General features: G+C 42.6%; 1 protein-coding gene across 3 annotated transcripts in view; it reads left to right on the plus strand.

Moving 5' to 3' along the window:
* The window catches only part of LOC139416903 (tumor necrosis factor receptor superfamily member 14-like), a 41,816-nt gene extending 20,599 nt beyond the window's left edge, over positions 1-21,217 (plus strand). For all 3 annotated transcript variants that reach the window (XM_071166074.1, XM_071166076.1, XM_071166075.1), the window contains one exon: positions 20,431-21,217. The gene's annotated coding sequence lies outside the window, so the exon portion shown is untranslated. The remainder of the gene's footprint in view (positions 1-20,430) is intronic.
* Positions 21,218-21,861: the final 644 nt, after the last annotated feature.

The following is a 21,861-nucleotide window of genomic DNA, read 5'->3' on the forward strand; positions in this document are numbered from 1 at the left end:
AACGCGCTTTCGATTCGTTCTTATTTCTATGGCGCACACGCCTGTCATTACTATGGTAACTAGTGTAGCCATGTCGGCAAATGACAGCTTTCTGACTCTAAACACATCCGAATCAGTCATTTGTAACTTTGTTTGGACAGTCACTGTTCCTAAACGTATTAATCGTCATGCCCTTGACAATGACATTAGAGTTGACAATAGCACAAACCGACAGGAATTTATAATTAAAACGGTAATTATAACTAACTTTCCCCCACTAATAAGTGGAAATCTACTGGACAACAGCGATCTGGACGTCAAGTGTTTCTACACTAAAAGTCCAAGCTGCATCCACCCGTGCCAAGTTTGACTTGAAAAGAGCGACCTTGTAAACCTCACTTGTGTACAGGGTTGGGGACTAATGTAAGGAATTACAAAAAACAGTAACTAATCTGTTACGTTACCAACAAATGTTGTAATCGAATTACAGATATTTGAAAAACCTAATACTTCAAGGATTACTTTTAAATTCAGAAATTAACTTTTAGTTTGCCAAAAATATATATTTTGACACTTCTGTTCTCGACATTCCAAATCAGCATTGAAAAAGACGCACGTTTAAGTTTGTTCCACCTGAGTGAGTCTGACCACAAATCAGAGACCACTATGATGACACACCAACTGTGTTTGATGTATCTTGGGAAAAGAGCAGCAATAGGCTTTTGTAGGTTACAGTCCAAGCTATGTCTTCTAATGGTGCCACTGCTGTCAGCATCCAAAGATTATCCAACTTGAATAAACGCTTGAAGTTAAGGATGACATGCAGTGGTGTCGTCTACGGCGATAGAGATACTTATTGATATCTACATGGCAGCAGTGGTGTCGTCTACGGCGATAGAGATACTTATTGATATCTACATGGCAGCAGTGGTGTAGTCTACGGCGATAGATACTTATTGATATCTACATGGCAGCAGTGGTGTAGTCTACGGCGATAGAGATACTTATTGATATCTACATGGCAGCAGTGGTGTAGTCTACGGCGATAGAGATACTTATTGATATCTACATGGCAGCAGTGGTGTAGTCTACGGCGATAGAGATACTTATTGATATCTACATGGCAGCAGTGGTGTCGTCTACGGCGATAGAGATACTTATTGATATCTACATGGCAGCAGTGGTGTAGTCTACGGCGATAGAGATACTTATTGATATCTACATGGCAGCAGTGGTGTAGTCTACGGCGATAGAGATACTTATTGATATCTACATGGCAGCAGTGGTGTAGTCTACGGCGATAGAGATACTTATTGATATCTACATGGCAGCAGTGGTGTAGTCTACGGCGATAGAGATACTTATTGATATCTACATGGCAGCAGTGGTGTAGTCTACGGCGACAGAGATACTTATTGATATCTACATGGCAGCAGTGGTGTAGTCTACGGCGATAGAGATACTTATTGATATCTACATGGCAGCAGTGGTGTCGTCTACGGCGATAGATATACTTATTGATATCTACATGGCAGCAGTGGTGTAGTCTACGGCGATAGATATACTTATTGATATCTACATGGCAGCAGTGGTGTAGTCTACGGCGATAGAGATACTTATTGATATCTACATGGCAGCAGTGGTGTAGTCTACGGCGATAGAGATACTTATTGATATCTACATGGCAGCAGTGGTGTAGTCTACGGCGATAGAGATACTTATTGATATCTACATGGCAGCAGTGGTGTAGTCTACGGCGATAGAGATACTTATTGATATCTACATGGCAGCAGTGGTGTCGTCTACGGCGATAGATATACTTATTGATATCTACATGGCATTAGTGGTGTAGTCTACGGCGATAGATATACTTATTGATATCTACATGGCAGCAGTGGTGTAGTCTACGGCGATAGAGATACTTATTGATATCTACATGGCAGCAGTGGTGTAGTCTACGGCGATAGAGATACTTATTGATATCTACATGGCAGCAGTGGTGTCGTCTACGGCGATAGAGATACTTATTGATATCTACATGACATGCAGTGGTGTCGTCTACGGCGATAGAGATACTTATTGATATCTACATGGCAGCATTGGTGTCGTCTACGGCGATAGATACTTATTGATATCTACATGACATGCAGTGGTGTAGTCTACGGCGATAGAGATACTTATTGATATCTACATGGCAGCAGTGGTGTCGTCTACGGCGATAGAGATACTTATTGATATCTACATGGCAGCAGTGGTGTAGTCTACGGCGATAGAGATACTTATTGATATCTACATGGCAGCAGTGGTGTCGTCTACGGCGATAGAGATACTTATTGATATCTACATGGCAGCAGTGGTGTAGTCTACGGCGATAGAGATACTTATTGATATCTACATGGCAGCAGTGGTGTCGTCTACGGCGATAGAGATACTTATTGATATCTACATGGCAGCAGTGGTGTAGTCTACGGCGATAGAGATACTTATTGATATCTACATGGCAGCAGTGGTGTAGTCTACGGCGATAGAGATACTTATTGATATCTACATGGCAGCAGTGGTGTCGTCTACGGCGATAGAGATACTTATTGATATCTACATGGCAGCAGTGGTGTAGTCTACGGCGATAGAGATACTTATTGATATCTACATGGCAGCAGTGGTGTCGTCTACGGCGATAGAGATACTTATTGATATCTACATGGCAGCAGTGGTGTCGTCTACGGCGATAGAGATACTTATTGATATCTACATGGCAGCAGTGGTGTAGTCTACGGCGATAGAGATACTTATTGATATCTACATGGCAGCAGTGGTGTCGTCTACGGCGATAGAGATACTTATTGATATCTACATGGCAGCAGTGGTGTAGTCTACGGCGATAGAGATACTTATTGATATCTACATGGCAGCAGTGGTGTCGTCTACGGCGATAGAGATACTTATTGATATCTACATGGCAGCAGTGGTGTAGTCTACGGCGATAGAGATACTTATTGATATCTACATGGCAGCAGTGGTGTCGTCTACGGCGATAGAGATACTTATTGATATCTACATGGCAGCAGTGGTGTAGTCTACGGCGATAGAGATACTTATTGATATCTACATGGCAGCAGTGGTGTAGTCTACGGCGATAGAGATACTTATTGATATCTACATGGCAGCAGTGGTGTCGTCTACGGCGATAGAGATACTTATTGATATCTACATGGCAGCAGTGGTGTAGTCTACGGCGATAGAGATACTTATTGATATCTACATGGCAGCAGTGGTGTAGTCTACGGCGATAGAGATACTTATTGATATCTACATGGCAGCAGTGGTGTAGTCTACGGCGATAGAGATACTTATTGATATCTACATGGCAGCAGTGGTGTAGTCTACGGCGATCCTATTAGATCCTATTAAATTATGTCAATCTAAACACTGGCATTTGAGGGTCAAATTCAGAAATAATGAGAATGGGGTTAATAATTTGGTACACTGTTTAGATTGAGCACATCTACGAAATCTATACTTTGTCATGACGATATAAAATGGATTGTAACGGAAATGCTGGGAGTGGAGAAGCAGGTGCAGGGGGGGGGGGGGGGGTGAAGTTCAGGTCTTTCTCATGATGGTGCGCATAACGATTGTGCCAGGTGTGGTTGTCAGAGGCAGTGAAACCGGCGATGTTGAACGCTGGAGAGGGAAAGCAGGAGTAGACGTGACACGGATGTGTTCCAGACAAATATGGCCGTACCATCCATATATTGCAGGGGTTCTTAAACTTTTTCAGCCTGGGACCCAAAAGAGAAATTCTGTGTTTTCCTGGGACCCAAGCTTATGAAAATATGCAACTATGCACGGATATTGGTACATTTAACAGGTATCAAAAAGAGTGATACATACAGCACTCAGACCAGCAGGTATCTGTGAGAAATGACATACCAGCTGCAGCAGAATGATTCAGTAGGATGGGCATTTGATTTCTATAGGAGGGCCCGTTGTAATGTGTGGCCTTCAGAGTGCATCCCAGTAGTCAAGCCTGCTTGCATGGATGAGTATCAGCCTGTGAGAGAAATGGCCACACCTTCCTCAGGTGGTAAAAAAAACTATTTTGGTCACATTCCTAATGTGTGAATGGTAATTGAGTTCAGAAGCTACAATAACACCTAGGTTTTTTATCTTTATTCCCCAATAATTAAAATGTGCTTCCAGATTCTCTCTCTGTGCTTTGGCTCCAACAATAAGTACCTCGGTCTTGTCTTGGATTTAGCTGGAGGGAGTTGTGAGCCATCCAAATATTTAAATCACTAATACACTCTAATCAATGTATCCATGGAACTAAAATCCTCTGGTGACACAAATGTAAAGTTGTGTATCGTCTGCGTAGCAGTGAAAATCAATGCTGTGCTTTCCAATTACGCTGCCAAGGGGTAATAATAGTGAAGGCATCAAAACAATGAAATGACACATATGGAATCATGTAGTAAGAAAAAAAAGTGTTGAACAAATCAAAATGTATTTTATGTTTGATTATTCAGCTTCGCACACTCTTGGCATTATCGACGTCCACAGGTGGGGGTTGTGCTTACAGCCCAACACCGTGCAGGACGTTTGGCATTTGCCAGAGAACACCAAGATTGGCAAATTCACCACTGGCGCCCTGTGCTCTTCACAGATGAACGCCGGTTCACACTGAGCACATGTGACAGACATGACAGTCTGGAGACGCCGTGGAGAACGTTCTGCTGTCTGCAACATCCTCCAGCACCGGTTTGGCGGTGGGTCAGTCATGGTGTGGGGTGGCATTTTTTTGGGGGCCCGCACAGCCCTCCATGTGCTCGCCAGAGGTAGCCTGACTGCCATTAGGTACCGAGATGAGATCCTCAGACCCCTTGTTAGACCATATGTTGGTGCGGTTGGCCCTGGGTTCCTCCTAATGCAAGACAATGCTAGACCTCATGTGGCTGGAGTGTGTCAGCAGTTCCTGCAAGAGGAAGGCATTGATGCTATGGACTGGCCCGCCCGTTCCCCAGACCTGAATCTAATTGAGCACATCTGGGACATCATGTCTCGCTCCATCCACCAACACCACGTTGCACCACAGACTGTCCAGGACTTGGCGGATGCTTTAGTCCAGGTCTGGGAGGAGATCCCTCAGGAGACCATCCGCCACCTCATCAGGAGCATGCCCAGGTGTTGTAGGGAGGTCATACAGGCACGTGGAGGCCACACACACTACTGAGCCTAATTTTGACTTGTTTTAAGGACATTACATCAAAGTTGGATCAGCCTGTAGTGTGGTTTTCCACTTTAATTTTGAGTGTGACTCCAAATCCAGACCTCCATGGGTTGATACATTTGATTTCCATTGATCATTTGTGTGATTTTGTTGTCAGCACATTCAACTATGTAAAGAAACAAGTATTTAATAAGAATATTTCATTCATTCAGATCTAGGATGTTTTATTTTAGTGTTCCCTTTATTTTTTTGAGCAGTGTATAAACATCAGGGGACCAAGCAGCCGTCATACCGCTCAGGAAGGAGACACATTCTGTGAAAAGCACAAATCAATCTCAGAACAGCAAAGGACCTTGTGAAGCTGCTGGAGGAAACGGGTACAAAAGTACAGTGCCTTGCGAAAGTATTTTGCCCCCTTGAACTTTGCGACTTTTTGCCACATTTCAGGCTTCAAACATAAAGATATAAAACTGTATTTTTTTGCGAAGAATCAACAACAAGTGGGACACAATCATGAAGTGGAACGACATTTATTGGATATTTCAAACTTTTTTAACAAATCAAAAACTGAAAAATTGGGCGTGCAACATTATTCAGCCCCTCTTACTTTCAGTGCAGCAAACTCTCTCCAGAAGTTCAGTGAGGATCTCTGAATGATCCAATGTTGACCTAAATGACTAATGATGATAAATACAATCCACCTGTGTGTAATCAAGTCTCCGTATAAATGCACCTGCACTGTGATAGTCTCAGAGGTCCGTTAAAAGCGCAGAGAGCATCATGAAGAACAAGGAACACACCAGGCAGGTCCGAGATACTGTTGTGAAGAAGTTTAAAGCCGGATTTGGATACAAAAAGATTTCCCAAGCTTTTAACATCCCAAGGAGCACTGTGCAAGCGATAATATTGAAATGGAAGGAGTATCAGACCACTGCAAATCTACCAAGACCTGGCCGTCCCTCTAAACTTTCAGCTCATACAAGGAGAAGACTGATCAGAGATGCAGCCAAGAGGCCCATGATCACTCTGGATGAACTGCAGAGATCTACAGCTGAGGTGGGAGACTCTGTCCATAGGACAACAATCAGTCGTATATTGCACAAATCTGGCCTTTATGGAAGAGTGGCAAGAAGAAAGCCATTTCTTAAAGATATCCATAAAAAGTGTTGTTTAAAGTTTGCCACAAGCCACATGGGAGACACACCAAACATGTGGAAGAAGGTGCTCTGGTCAGATGAAACCAAAATTGAACTTTTTGGCAACAATGCAAAACGTTATGTTTGGCGTAAAAGCAACACAGCTCATCACCCTGAACACACCATCCCCACTGTCAAACATGGTGGTGGCAGCATCATGGTTTGGGCCTGCTTTTCTTCAGCAGGGACAGGGAAGATGGTTAAAATTGATGGGAAGATGGATGGAGCCAAATACAGGACCATTCTGGAAGAAAACCTGATGGAGTCTGCAAAAGACCTGAGACTGGGACGGAGATTTGTCTTCCAACAAGACAATGATCCAAAACATAAAGCAAAATCTACAATGGAATGGTTCAAAAATAAACATATCCAGGTGTTAGAATGGCCAAGTCAAAGTCCAGACCTGAATCCAATCGAGAATCTGTGGAAAGAACTGAAAACTGCTGTTCACAAATGCTCTCCATCCAACCTCACTGAGCTCGAGCTGTTTTGCAAGGAGGAATGGGAAAAAATGTCAGTCTCTCGATGTGCAAAACTGATAGAGACATACCCCAAGCGACTTACAGCTGTAATCGCAGCAAAAGGTGGCGCTACAAAGTATTAACTTAAGGGGGCTGAACAATTTTGCACGCCCAATTTTTCAGTTTTTGATTTGTTAAAAAGGTTTGAAATATCCAATAAATGTCATTCCACTTCATGATTGTGTCACACTTGTTGTTGATTCTTCACAAAAAAAAATAGTTTTATATCTTTGTTTGAAGCCTGAAATGTGGCAAAAGGTCGCAAAGTTCAAGGGGGCCGAATACTTTCGCAAGGCTCTGTATATATCCACAGTAAAACGAGTCCTATATCGACATAACCTGAAAGGCCGCTCAGCAAGGAAGAAGCCACTGCTCCAAAACCGCCATAAAAAATCCAGACGACAGTTTGCAACTGTACATCGGGACAAAGCTCGTACTTTTTGGAGAAATGTCTTCTGGTTTGATAAAACAAAGAACTGTTTGGCCATAATGATCATCGTTATGTTTGGAGGAAAAAGGGGGAGGCTTGCAAGTCGAAGCATCATGTTGTGGGGGTGCTTTGCTGCAGGAGGGACTGGTGCACTTCACAAAATAGATTTTTACTAGGATTAAATGTCAGGAATTGTGAAATTTAGTTTAAATGTATTTGGCTATGGTGTATGCAATCTTCTGACTTCCAACTGTATATAGGCTTAAGTGGCAGTCTGTAAAGCCATGTTCACATTGGCAGTTTGAAGTGACTTATACAATTTTGGGGGGGTAATTTCCAATTAGAATCTTATGTTTCTTGCAGTCTTAACATCCAAAAAACACATGGTATCAGATATTTCAAGCCACATTTCAAACCACCTTTGTAGCATCCAATTTCCATGGCATTTTGGAATGTTTTATCAACTGATGCTGGATTGCCATGGTAATGTAGAGCGTTAATTAAAATAATGCTAACTGATGTGACTCATGCAATGGAATTTATTTGTTTGCAAAATGGCTGCCATTCCACCCATTATTCCATCATTGACATGAATGGAAACGCGCTTTCGATTCGTTCTTATTTCTATGGCGCACACGCCTGTCATTACTATGGTAACTAGTGTAGCCATGTCGGCAAATGACAGCTTTCTGACTCTAAACACATCCGAATCAGTCATTTGTAACTTTGTTTGGACAGTCACTGTTCCTAAACGTATTAATCGTCATGCCCTTGACAATGACATTAGAGTTGACAATAGCACAAACCGACAGGAATTTATAATTAAAACGGTAATTATAACTAACTTTCCCCCACTAATAAGTGGAAATCTACTGGACAACAGCGATCTGGACGTCAAGTGTTTCTACACTAAAAGTCCAAGCTGCATCCACCCGTGCCAAGTTTGACTTGAAAAGAGCGACCTTGTAAACCTCACTTGTGTACAGGGTTGGGGACTAATGTAAGGAATTACAAAAAACAGTAACTAATCTGTTACGTTACCAACAAATGTTGTAATCGAATTACAGATATTTGAAAAACCTAATACTTCAAGGATTACTTTTAAATTCAGAAATTAACTTTTAGTTTGCCAAAAATATATATTTTGACACTTCTGTTCTCGACATTCCAAATCAGCATTGAAAAAGACGCACGTTTAAGTTTGTTCCACCTGAGTGAGTCTGACCACAAATCAGAGACCACTATGATGACACACCAACTGTGTTTGATGTATCTTGGGAAAAGAGCAGCAATAGGCTTTTGTAGGTTACAGTCCAAGCTATGTCTTCTAATGGTGCCACTGCTGTCAGCATCCAAAGATTATCCAACTTGAATAAACGCTTGAAGTTAAGGATGACATGCAGTGGTGTCGTCTACGGCGATAGAGATACTTATTGATATCTACATGGCAGCAGTGGTGTCGTCTACGGCGATAGAGATACTTATTGATATCTACATGGCAGCAGTGGTGTAGTCTACGGCGATAGATACTTATTGATATCTACATGGCAGCAGTGGTGTAGTCTACGGCGATAGAGATACTTATTGATATCTACATGGCAGCAGTGGTGTAGTCTACGGCGATAGAGATACTTATTGATATCTACATGGCAGCAGTGGTGTAGTCTACGGCGATAGAGATACTTATTGATATCTACATGGCAGCAGTGGTGTCGTCTACGGCGATAGAGATACTTATTGATATCTACATGGCAGCAGTGGTGTAGTCTACGGCGATAGAGATACTTATTGATATCTACATGGCAGCAGTGGTGTAGTCTACGGCGATAGAGATACTTATTGATATCTACATGGCAGCAGTGGTGTAGTCTACGGCGATAGAGATACTTATTGATATCTACATGGCAGCAGTGGTGTAGTCTACGGCGATAGAGATACTTATTGATATCTACATGGCAGCAGTGGTGTAGTCTACGGCGACAGAGATACTTATTGATATCTACATGGCAGCAGTGGTGTAGTCTACGGCGATAGAGATACTTATTGATATCTACATGGCAGCAGTGGTGTCGTCTACGGCGATAGATATACTTATTGATATCTACATGGCAGCAGTGGTGTAGTCTACGGCGATAGATATACTTATTGATATCTACATGGCAGCAGTGGTGTAGTCTACGGCGATAGAGATACTTATTGATATCTACATGGCAGCAGTGGTGTAGTCTACGGCGATAGAGATACTTATTGATATCTACATGGCAGCAGTGGTGTAGTCTACGGCGATAGAGATACTTATTGATATCTACATGGCAGCAGTGGTGTAGTCTACGGCGATAGAGATACTTATTGATATCTACATGGCAGCAGTGGTGTCGTCTACGGCGATAGATATACTTATTGATATCTACATGGCATTAGTGGTGTAGTCTACGGCGATAGATATACTTATTGATATCTACATGGCAGCAGTGGTGTAGTCTACGGCGATAGAGATACTTATTGATATCTACATGGCAGCAGTGGTGTAGTCTACGGCGATAGAGATACTTATTGATATCTACATGGCAGCAGTGGTGTCGTCTACGGCGATAGAGATACTTATTGATATCTACATGACATGCAGTGGTGTCGTCTACGGCGATAGAGATACTTATTGATATCTACATGGCAGCATTGGTGTCGTCTACGGCGATAGATACTTATTGATATCTACATGACATGCAGTGGTGTAGTCTACGGCGATAGAGATACTTATTGATATCTACATGGCAGCAGTGGTGTCGTCTACGGCGATAGAGATACTTATTGATATCTACATGGCAGCAGTGGTGTAGTCTACGGCGATAGAGATACTTATTGATATCTACATGGCAGCAGTGGTGTCGTCTACGGCGATAGAGATACTTATTGATATCTACATGGCAGCAGTGGTGTAGTCTACGGCGATAGAGATACTTATTGATATCTACATGGCAGCAGTGGTGTCGTCTACGGCGATAGAGATACTTATTGATATCTACATGGCAGCAGTGGTGTAGTCTACGGCGATAGAGATACTTATTGATATCTACATGGCAGCAGTGGTGTAGTCTACGGCGATAGAGATACTTATTGATATCTACATGGCAGCAGTGGTGTCGTCTACGGCGATAGAGATACTTATTGATATCTACATGGCAGCAGTGGTGTAGTCTACGGCGATAGAGATACTTATTGATATCTACATGGCAGCAGTGGTGTCGTCTACGGCGATAGAGATACTTATTGATATCTACATGGCAGCAGTGGTGTCGTCTACGGCGATAGAGATACTTATTGATATCTACATGGCAGCAGTGGTGTAGTCTACGGCGATAGAGATACTTATTGATATCTACATGGCAGCAGTGGTGTCGTCTACGGCGATAGAGATACTTATTGATATCTACATGGCAGCAGTGGTGTAGTCTACGGCGATAGAGATACTTATTGATATCTACATGGCAGCAGTGGTGTCGTCTACGGCGATAGAGATACTTATTGATATCTACATGGCAGCAGTGGTGTAGTCTACGGCGATAGAGATACTTATTGATATCTACATGGCAGCAGTGGTGTCGTCTACGGCGATAGAGATACTTATTGATATCTACATGGCAGCAGTGGTGTAGTCTACGGCGATAGAGATACTTATTGATATCTACATGGCAGCAGTGGTGTAGTCTAAGGCGATAGAGATACTTATTGATATCTACATGGCAGCAGTGGTGTCGTCTACGGCGATAGAGATACTTATTGATATCTACATGGCAGCAGTGGTGTAGTCTACGGCGATAGAGATACTTATTGATATCTACATGGCAGCAGTGGTGTAGTCTACGGCGATAGAGATACTTATTGATATCTACATGGCAGCAGTGGTGTAGTCTACGGCGATAGAGATACTTATTGATATCTACATGGCAGCAGTGGTGTAGTCTACGGCGATAGAGATACTTATTGATATCTACATGGCAGCAGTGGTGTAGTCTACGGCGACAGAGATACTTATTGATATCTACATGGCAGCAGTGGTGTAGTCTACGGCGATAGAGATACTTATTGATATCTACATGGCAGCAGTGGTGTAGTCTACGGCGATAGAGATACTTATTGATATCTACATGGCAGCAGTGGTGTCGTCTACGGCGATAGATATACTTATTGATATCTACATGGCAGCAGTGGTGTAGTCTACGGCGATAGATATACTTATTGATATCTACATGGCAGCAGTGGTGTAGTCTACGGCGATAGAGATACTTATTGATATCTACATGGCAGCAGTGGTGTAGTCTACGGCGATAGAGATACTTATTGATATCTACATGGCAGCAGTGGTGTAGTCTACGGCGATAGAGATACTTATTGATATCTACATGGCAGCAGTGGTGTAGATATCTACATCTACGGCGATAGATACTTATTGATATCTACATGGCAGCAGTGGTGTAGTCTACGGCGATAGAGATACTTATTGATATCTACATGGCAGCAGTGGTGTCGTCTACGGCGATAGATATACTTATTGATATCTACATGGCATTAGTGGTGTAGTCTACGGCGATAGATATACTTATTGATATCTACATGGCAGCAGTGGTGTAGTCTACGGCGATAGAGATACTTATTGATATCTACATGGCAGCAGTGGTGTAGTCTACGGCGATAGAGATACTTATTGATATCTACATGGCAGCAGTGGTGTCGTCTACGGCGATAGAGATACTTATTGATATCTACATGACATGCAGTGGTGTCGTCTACGGCGATAGAGATACTTATTGATATCTACATGGCAGCATTGGTGTCGTCTACGGCGATAGATACTTATTGATATCTACATGACATGCAGTGGTGTAGTCTACGGCGATAGAGATACTTATTGATATCTACATGGCAGCAGTGGTGTCGTCTACGGCGATAGAGATACTTATTGATATCTACATGGCAGCAGTGGTGTCGTCTACGGCGATAGAGATACTTATTGATATCTACATGGCAGCAGTGGTGTAGTCTACGGCGATAGAGATACTTATTGATATCTACATGGCAGCAGTGGTGTAGTCTACGGCGATAGAGATACTTATTGATATCTACATGGCAGCAGTGGTGTCGTCTACGGCGATAGAGATACTTATTGATATCTACATGGCAGCAGTGGTGTAGTCTACGGCGATAGAGATACTTATTGATATCTACATGGCAGCAGTGGTGTCGTCTACGGCGATAGAGATACTTATTGATATCTACATGGCAGCAGTGGTGTCGTCTACGGCGATAGAGATACTTATTGATATCTACATGGCAGCAGTGGTGTAGTCTACGGCGATAGAGATACTTATTGATATCTACATGGCAGCAGTGGTGTCGTCTACGGCGATAGAGATACTTATTGATATCTACATGGCAGCAGTGGTGTAGTCTACGGCGATAGAGATACTTATTGATATCTACATGGCAGCAGTGGTGTCGTCTACGGCGATAGAGATACTTATTGATATCTACATGGCAGCAGTGGTGTAGTCTACGGCGATAGAGATACTTATTGATATCTACATGGCAGCAGTGGTGTCGTCTACGGCGATAGAGATACTTATTGATATCTACATGGCAGCAGTGGTGTAGTCTACGGCGATAGAGATACTTATTGATATCTACATGGCAGCAGTGGTGTAGTCTACGGCGATAGAGATACTTATTGATATCTACATGGCAGCAGTGGTGTCGTCTACGGCGATAGAGATACTTATTGATATCTACATGGCAGCAGTGGTGTAGTCTACGGCGATAGAGATACTTATTGATATCTACATGGCAGCAGTGGTGTAGTCTACGGCGATAGAGATACTTATTGATATCTACATGGCAGCAGTGGTGTAGTCTACGGCGATAGAGATACTTATTGATATCTACATGGCAGCAGTGGTAGAGATACTTATTGATATCTACATGGCAGAGTGGTAGAGATACTTATTGATATCTACATGGCAGCAGTGGTGTAGTCTACGGCGACAGAGATACTTATTGATATCTACATGGCAGCAGTGGTGTAGTCTACGGCGATAGAGATACTTATTGATATCTACATGGCAGCAGTGGTGTAGTCTACGGCGATAGAGATACTTATTGATATCTACATGGCAGCAGTGGTGTCGTCTACGGCGATAGATATACTTATTGATATCTACATGGCAGCAGTGGTGTAGTCTACGGCGATAGATATACTTATTGATATCTACATGGCAGCAGTGGTGTAGTCTACGGCGATAGAGATACTTATTGATATCTACATGGCAGCAGTGGTGTAGTCTACGGCGATAGAGATACTTATTGATATCTACATGGCAGCAGTGGTGTAGTCTACGGCGATAGAGATACTTATTGATATCTACATGGCAGCAGTGGTGTAGTCTACGGCGATAGAGATACTTATTGATATCTACATGGCAGCAGTGGTGTCGTCTACGGCGATAGATATACTTATTGATATCTACATGGCATTAGTGGTGTAGTCTACGGCGATAGATATACTTATTGATATCTACATGGCAGCAGTGGTGTAGTCTACGGCGATAGAGATACTTATTGATATCTACATGGCAGCAGTGGTGTAGTCTACGGCGATAGAGATACTTATTGATATCTACATGGCAGCAGTGGTGTCGTCTACGGCGATAGAGATACTTATTGATATCTACATGACATGCAGTGGTGTCGTCTACGGCGATAGAGATACTTATTGATATCTACATGGCAGCATTGGTGTCGTCTACGGCGATAGATACTTATTGATATCTACATGACATGCAGTGGTGTAGTCTACGGCGATAGAGATACTTATTGATATCTACATGGCAGCAGTGGTGTCGTCTACGGCGATAGAGATACTTATTGATATCTACATGGCAGCAGTGGTGTAGTCTACGGCGATAGAGATACTTATTGATATCTACATGGCAGCAGTGGTGTAGTCTACGGCGATAGAGATACTTATTGATATCTACATGACAGCAGTGGTGTCGTCTACGGCGATAGAGATACTTATTGATATCTACATGGCAGCAGTGGTGTCGTCTACGGCGATAGAGATACTTATTGATATCTACATGGCAGCAGTGGTGTCGTCTACGGCGATAGAGATACTTATTGATATCTACATGGCAGCAGTGGTGTCGTCTACGGCGATAGAGATACTTATTGATATCTACATGGCAGCAGTGGTGTAGTCTACGGCGATAGAGATACTTATTGATATCTACATGGCAGCAGTGGTGTCGTCTACGGCGATAGAGATACTTATTGATATCTACATGGCAGCAGTGGTGTCGTCTACGGCGATAGATACTTATTGATATCTACATGGCAGCAGTGGTGTAGTCTACGGCGATAGAGATACTTATTGATATCTACATGGCAGCAGTGGTGTAGTCTACGGCGATAGATACTTATTGATATCTACATGGCAGCAGTGGTGTAGTCTACGGCGATAGAGATACTTATTGATATCTACATGGCAGCAGTGGTGTAGTCTACGGCGATAGAGATACTTATTGATATCTACATGGCAGCAGTGGTGTAGTCTACGGCGATAGATACTTATTGATATCTACATGGCAGCAGTGGTGTAATCTACGGCGATAGAGATACTTATTGATATCTACATGGCAGCAGTGGTGTAGTCTACGGCGATAGATACTTATTGATATCTACATGGCAGCAGTGGTGTAGTCTACGGCGATAGAGATACTTATTGATATCTACATGGCAGCAGTGGTGTAGTCTACGGCGATAGAGATACTTATTGATATCTACATGGCAGCAGTGGTGTCGTCTACGGCGATAGATACTTATTGATATCTACATGGCAGCAGTGGTGTAGTCTACGGCGATAGAGATACTTATTGATATCTACATGGCAGCAGTGGTGTAGTCTACGGCGATAGATACTTATTGATATCTACATGGCAGCAGTGGTGTCGTCTACGGCGATAGAGATACTTATTGATATCTACATGGCAGCAGTGGTGTAGTCTACGGCGATAGAGATACTTATTGATATCTACATGGCAGCAGTGGTGTAGTCTACGGCGATAGAGATACTTATTGATATCTACATGGCAGCAGTGGTGTAGTCTACGGCGATAGAGATACTTATTGATATCTACATGGCAGCAGTGGTGTAGTCTACGGCGATAGAGATACTTATTGATATCTACATGGCAGCAGTGGTGTAGTCTACGGCGATAGAGATACTTATTGATATCTACATGGCAGCAGTGGTGTCGTCTACGGCGATAGAGATACTTATTGATATCTACATGGCAGCAGTGGTGTCGTCTACGGCGATAGATACTTATTGATATCTACATGGCAGCAGTGGTGTAGTCTACGGCGATAGATATACTTATTGATATCTACATGGCAGCAGTGGTGTAGTCTACGGCGATAGAGATACTTATTGATATCTACATGGCAGCAGTGGTGTAGTCTACGGCGATAGAGATACTTATTGATATCTACATGGCAGCAATGGTGTCGTCTACGGCGATAGAGATACTTATTGATATCTACATGGCAGCAGTGGTGTAGTCTACGGCGATAGAGATACTTATTGATATCTACATGGCAGCAGTGGTGTCGTCTACGGCGATAGAGATACTTATTGATATCTACATGGCAGCAGTGGTGTAGTCTACGGCGATAGAGATACTTATTGATATCTACATGGCAGCAGTGGTGTAGTCTACGGCGATAGAGATACTTATTGATATCTACATGGCAGCAGTGGTGTCGTCTACGGCGATAGAGATACTTATTGATATCTACATGGCAGCAGTGGTGTAGTCTACGGCGATAGAGATACTTATTGATATCTACATGGCAGCAGTGGTGTAGTCTACGGCGATAGAGATACTTATTGATATCTACATGGCAGCAGTGGTGTAGTCTACGGCGATAGAGATACTTATTGATATCTACATGGCAGCAGTGGTGTAGTCTACGGCGATAGAGATACTTATTGATATCTACATGGCAGCAGTGGTGTAGTCTACGGCGATAGAGATACTTATTGATATCTACATGGCAGCAGTGGTGTAGTCTACGGCGATAGAGATACTTATTGATATCTACATGGCAGCAGTGGTGTAGTCTACGGCGATAGAGATACTTATTGATATCTACATGGCAGCAGTGGTGTAGTCTACGGCGATAGAGATACTTATTGATATCTACATGGCAGCAGTGGTGTCGTCTACGGCGAAAGATATACTTATTGATATCTAAATGGCAGCAGTGGTGTAGTCTACGGCGATAGATATACTTATTGATATCTACATGGCAGCAGTGGTGTAGTCTACGGCGATAGAGATACTTATTGATATCTACATGGCAGCAGTGGTGTAGTCTACGGCGATAGAGATACTTATTGATATCTACATGGCAGCAGTGGTGTAGTCTACGGCGATAGAGATACTTATTGATATCTACATGGCAGCAGTGGTGTAGTCTACGGCGATAGAGATACTTATTGATATCTACATGGCAGCAGTGGTGTCGTCTACGGCGATAGATATACTTATTGATATCTACATGGCATTAGTGGTGTAGTCTACGGCGATAGATATACTTATTGATATCTACATGGCAGCAGTGGTGTAGTCTACGGCGATAGAGATACTTATTGATATCTACATGGCAGCAGTGGTGTAGTCTACGGCGATAGAGATACTTATTGATATCTACATGGCAGCAGTGGTGTCGTCTACGGCGATAGAGATACTTATTGATATCTACATGACATGCAGTGGTGTCGTCTACGGCGATAGAGATACTTATTGATATCTACATGGCAGCAGTGGTGTCGTCTACGGCGATAGATACTTATTGATATCTACATGACATGCAGTGGTGTAGTCTACGGCGATAGAGATACTTATTGATATCTACATGGCAGCAGTGGTGTCGTCTACGGCGATAGAGATACTTATTGATATCTACATGGCAGCAGTGGTGTAGTCTACGGCGATAGAGATACTTATTGATATCTACATGGCAGCAGTGGTGTAGTCTACGGCGATAGAGATACTTATTGATATCTACATGACAGCAGTGGTGTCGTCTACGGCGATAGAGATACTTATTGATATCTACATGGCAGCAGTGGTGTCGTCTACGGCGATAGAGATACTTATTGATATCTACATGGCAGCAGTGGTGTCGTCTACGGCGATAGAAATACTTATTGATATCTACATGGCAGCAGTGGTGTCGTCTACGGCGATAGAGATACTTATTGATATCTACATGGCAGCAGTGGTGTAGTCTACGGCGATAGAGATACTTATTGATATCTACATGGCAGCAGTGGTGTCGTCTACGGCGATAGAGATACTTATTGATATCTACATGGCAGCAGTGGTGTCGTCTACGGCGATAGATACTTATTGATATCTACATGGCAGCAGTGGTGTAGTCTACGGCGATAGAGATACTTATTGATGTCTACATGGCAGCAGTGGTGTAGTCTACGGCGATAGATACTTATTGATATCTACATGGCAGCAGTGGTGTAGTCTACGGCGATAGAGATACTTATTGATATCTACATGGCAGCAGTGGTGTAGTCTACGGCGATAGAGATACTTATTGATATCTACATGGCAGCAGTGGTGTAGTCTACGGCGATAGATACTTATTGATATCTACATGGCAGCAGTGGTGTAATCTACGGCGATAGAGATACTTATTGATATCTACATGGCAGCAGTGGTGTAGTCTACGGCGATAGATACTTATTGATATCTACATGGCAGCAGTGGTGTAGTCTACGGCGATAGAGATACTTATTGATATCTACATGGCAGCAGTGGTGTAGTCTACGGCGATAGAGATACTTATTGATATCTACATGGCAGCAGTGGTGTCGTCTACGGCGATAGATACTTATTGATATCTACATGGCAGCAGTGGTGTAGTCTACGGCGATAGAGATACTTATTGATATCTACATGGCAGCAGTGGTGTAGTCTACGGCGATAGAGATACTTATTGATATCTACATGGCAGCAGTGGTGTCGTCTACGGCGATAGAGATACTTATTGATATCTACATGGCAGCAGTGGTGTAGTCTACGGCGATAGAGATACTTATTGATATCTACATGGCAGCAGTGGTGTAGTCTACGGCGATAGAGATACTTATTGATATCTACATGGCAGCAGTGGTGTAGTCTACGGCGATAGAGATACTTATTGATATCTACATGGCAGCAGTGGTGTAGTCTACGGCGATAGAGATACTTATTGATATCTACATGGCAGCAGTGGTGTAGTCTACGGCGATAGAGATACTTATTGATATCTACATGGCAGCAGTGGTGTCGTCTACGGCGATAGAGATACTTATTGATATCTACATGGCAGCAGTGGTGTCGTCTACGGCGATAGATACTTATTGATATCTACATGGCAGCAGTGGTGTAGTCTACGGCGATAGATATACTTATTGATATCTACATGGCAGCAGTGGTGTAGTCTACGGCGATAGAGATACTTATTGATATCTACATGGCAGCAGTGGTGTAGTCTACGGCGATAGAGATACTTATTGATATCTACATGGCAGCAGTGGTGTAGTCTACGGCGATAGAGATACTTATTGATATCTACATGGCAGCAGTGGTGTAGTCTACGGCGATAGAGATACTTATTGATATCTACATGGCAGCAGTGGTGTCGTCTACGGCGATAGAGATACTTATTGATATCTACATGGCAGCAGTGGTGTAGTCTACGGCGATAGAGATACTTATTGATATCTACATGGCAGCAGTGGTGTAGTCTACGGCGATAGAGATACTTATTGATATCTACATGGCAGCAGTGGTGTCGTCTACGGCGATAGAGATACTTATTGATATCTACATGGCAGCAGTGGTGTAGTCTACGGCGATAGAGATACTTATTGATATCTACATGGCAGCAGTGGTGTAGTCTACGGCGATAGAGATACTTATTGATATCTACATGGCAGCAGTGGTGTCGTCTACGGCGATAGAGATACTTATTGATATCTACATGGCAGCAGTGGTGTCGTCTACGGCGATAGAGATACTTATTGATATCTACATGGCAGCAGTGGTGTCGTCTACGGCGATAGAGATACTTATTGATATCTACATGGCAGCAGTGGTGTCGTCTACGGCGATAGAGATACTTATTGATATCTACATGGCAGCAGTGGTGTAGTCTACGGCGATAGAGATACTTATTGATATCTACATGGCAGCAGTGGTGTAGTCTACGGCGATAGAGATACTTATTGATATCTACATGGCAGCAGTGGTGTCGTCTACGGCGATAGAGATACTTATTGATATCTACATGGCAGCAGTGGTGTAGTCTACGGCGATAGAGATACTTATTGATATCTACATGGCAGCAGTGGTGTAGTCTACGGCGATAGAGATACTTATTGATATCTACATGGCAGCAGTGGTGTAGTCTACGGCGATAGAGATACTTATTGATATCTACATGGCAGCAGTGTGATTCACATCATTGCGCTGTCATTGCTATTTGTGCCTTACGGATTGTGGATGGCTGTTCATAAATCTAAATGTGTATTTGAACCCAATAAATGGTTGAATTCAAGAGGTTTAAGCTGCCTATCAATATTTTTTAACCAGTGAAAAATGTGCTCTTGCAACAGTTGCATAGTGCGGCTCCAAGCCTATGGAATAAAAGTGGGTCTTTTTGCTCAATCTAATAAAACGAATCCTTAGGCCTAATGGACACATGCTCCAACTCACACTTAGTATAACTTATAAATGTCTCATGAGTTCAGTTCAACTGTCACTCCACGAGAACCCAAAAATATAAGCTTGTTTTACTCCAATGTTTGTAAACATTGCAAATGTAAACACACTGTACAGCCTCATAACATGGTTAAAACCATTTTGATATCATGGGTCAGTCCTTGCATCCATAGCTCTGTCTATTCATCTGAGAGTGGTTACATTTCTCCAGGCACATCCCTCAGCTTTTTAGGCGGGGCAACTTTAATGTTTTTTTTTGCAGCAATTGGACCATGAAGGCCTCATTCACGTAGTCTCCTCTGAACAATTGATATGAAGATGTGTCTGTTTAACTAGGTGAAGCATTTATTTGGCCTGCAATTTCTGAGGCTGGTAACTCTAATGCACTTATCCTCTGCAGCAGAGTGAACTCTAGGTCTTCCTTTCCTGTGTCGGACCTCATGAGAGCCAGTTTCATCATAGCACTGAATGGTTTTCTCGACTGCACTAGAAGAAACTTTCAAAATGTTCCGTATGGACTGTTGTTTCTCTTTTCTTATTTGAGCTGTTCTTACCTTGCTGTTCTTTACTAAATAGGGCTATCTTCTGTATACCACCCATACCTTGTCACAACAACTGATTGGCTCAAACGCATTAAGAAGGAAATAAATTCCACAAATTAACTTTTAACAAGGCACACTCCAGGTGACTACCTCAGGAAGCTGGTTGAGATAATGCCAAGAGTGTGCAAAGCTGTCATCATGGCAAAGGGTACCTACTTTGAAGAATCTCAAATATAAACTATATTTGGATTTGTTTAACACTTTTTTTGGTTATTATGTGATTCCATATGTGTTATTTCATAGTTTGTACAATAATAGTGAAGACATCCAATGTAGAAAATAGTAAATATAAAGAAAAACCCATGAATGAGTAGGTGTGTCCCAACTTTGGAGTGGTACTGTAGGTGCTGGCCTAATAAAGTCTAGATAAAAAAGGATTGAACTGTTGTCATTAAAGGTGGTATTAATTAAGGAGCATATACAGTGTCCAGGCCTTTCTGTTCTTTTTATAACTACTTCATTGGTGACCAAATCATTGGTTACTAGATCATTGCTTACGGTGACAGCATGATAAGGATGACTATGAGTGAGGTCAGTCATGTCCTGGTCTGTAATTACTCCAGGACCACTAGGCTGTTGTTGCTCTGCAGGTTCAGAGTCAATGGTCTCCTGGCAGACATGGGCCTCTCTCCTCAGGCTCCTCTGGGCTTTCCCCAGGTGAGCTGCTTCGTTTGACCTTTAACCTCAGCTGCTTCCTGTTTCTTCTGGAACACTTCCTCCAGCAACTAGACTACAACCTGGAGGATCACAGAATCAGTGGATCAATGACAAATACCTTGTATTGACATTAGATTTACTTCATGTCTGTTAATGCTACTGACACTAGAGGGCAGTACAACCTATCCTGTGACCGGATGTAAGCCCTGTGTTGCTGGATACATTATCTAAACCCTTTCTTTTACAGTGAACTCAGCTGCTTCCTGTTTAGTCTTAGTTAATATATGTTAATGCTAATGACACTAGAGGTCAGTACAACCTAGCCAGTGACACGATGTATGCTCTTTCTAAATATGTATTTTGTGACAATGGACTCACTAGTGTGCAGACTCACCAAAACAGAT

Source organism: Oncorhynchus clarkii, chromosome 9 (genome assembly GCF_045791955.1).
Source record: "Oncorhynchus clarkii lewisi isolate Uvic-CL-2024 chromosome 9, UVic_Ocla_1.0, whole genome shotgun sequence".
NCBI classification, from domain to species: Eukaryota; Metazoa; Chordata; class Actinopteri; order Salmoniformes; family Salmonidae; genus Oncorhynchus; species Oncorhynchus clarkii.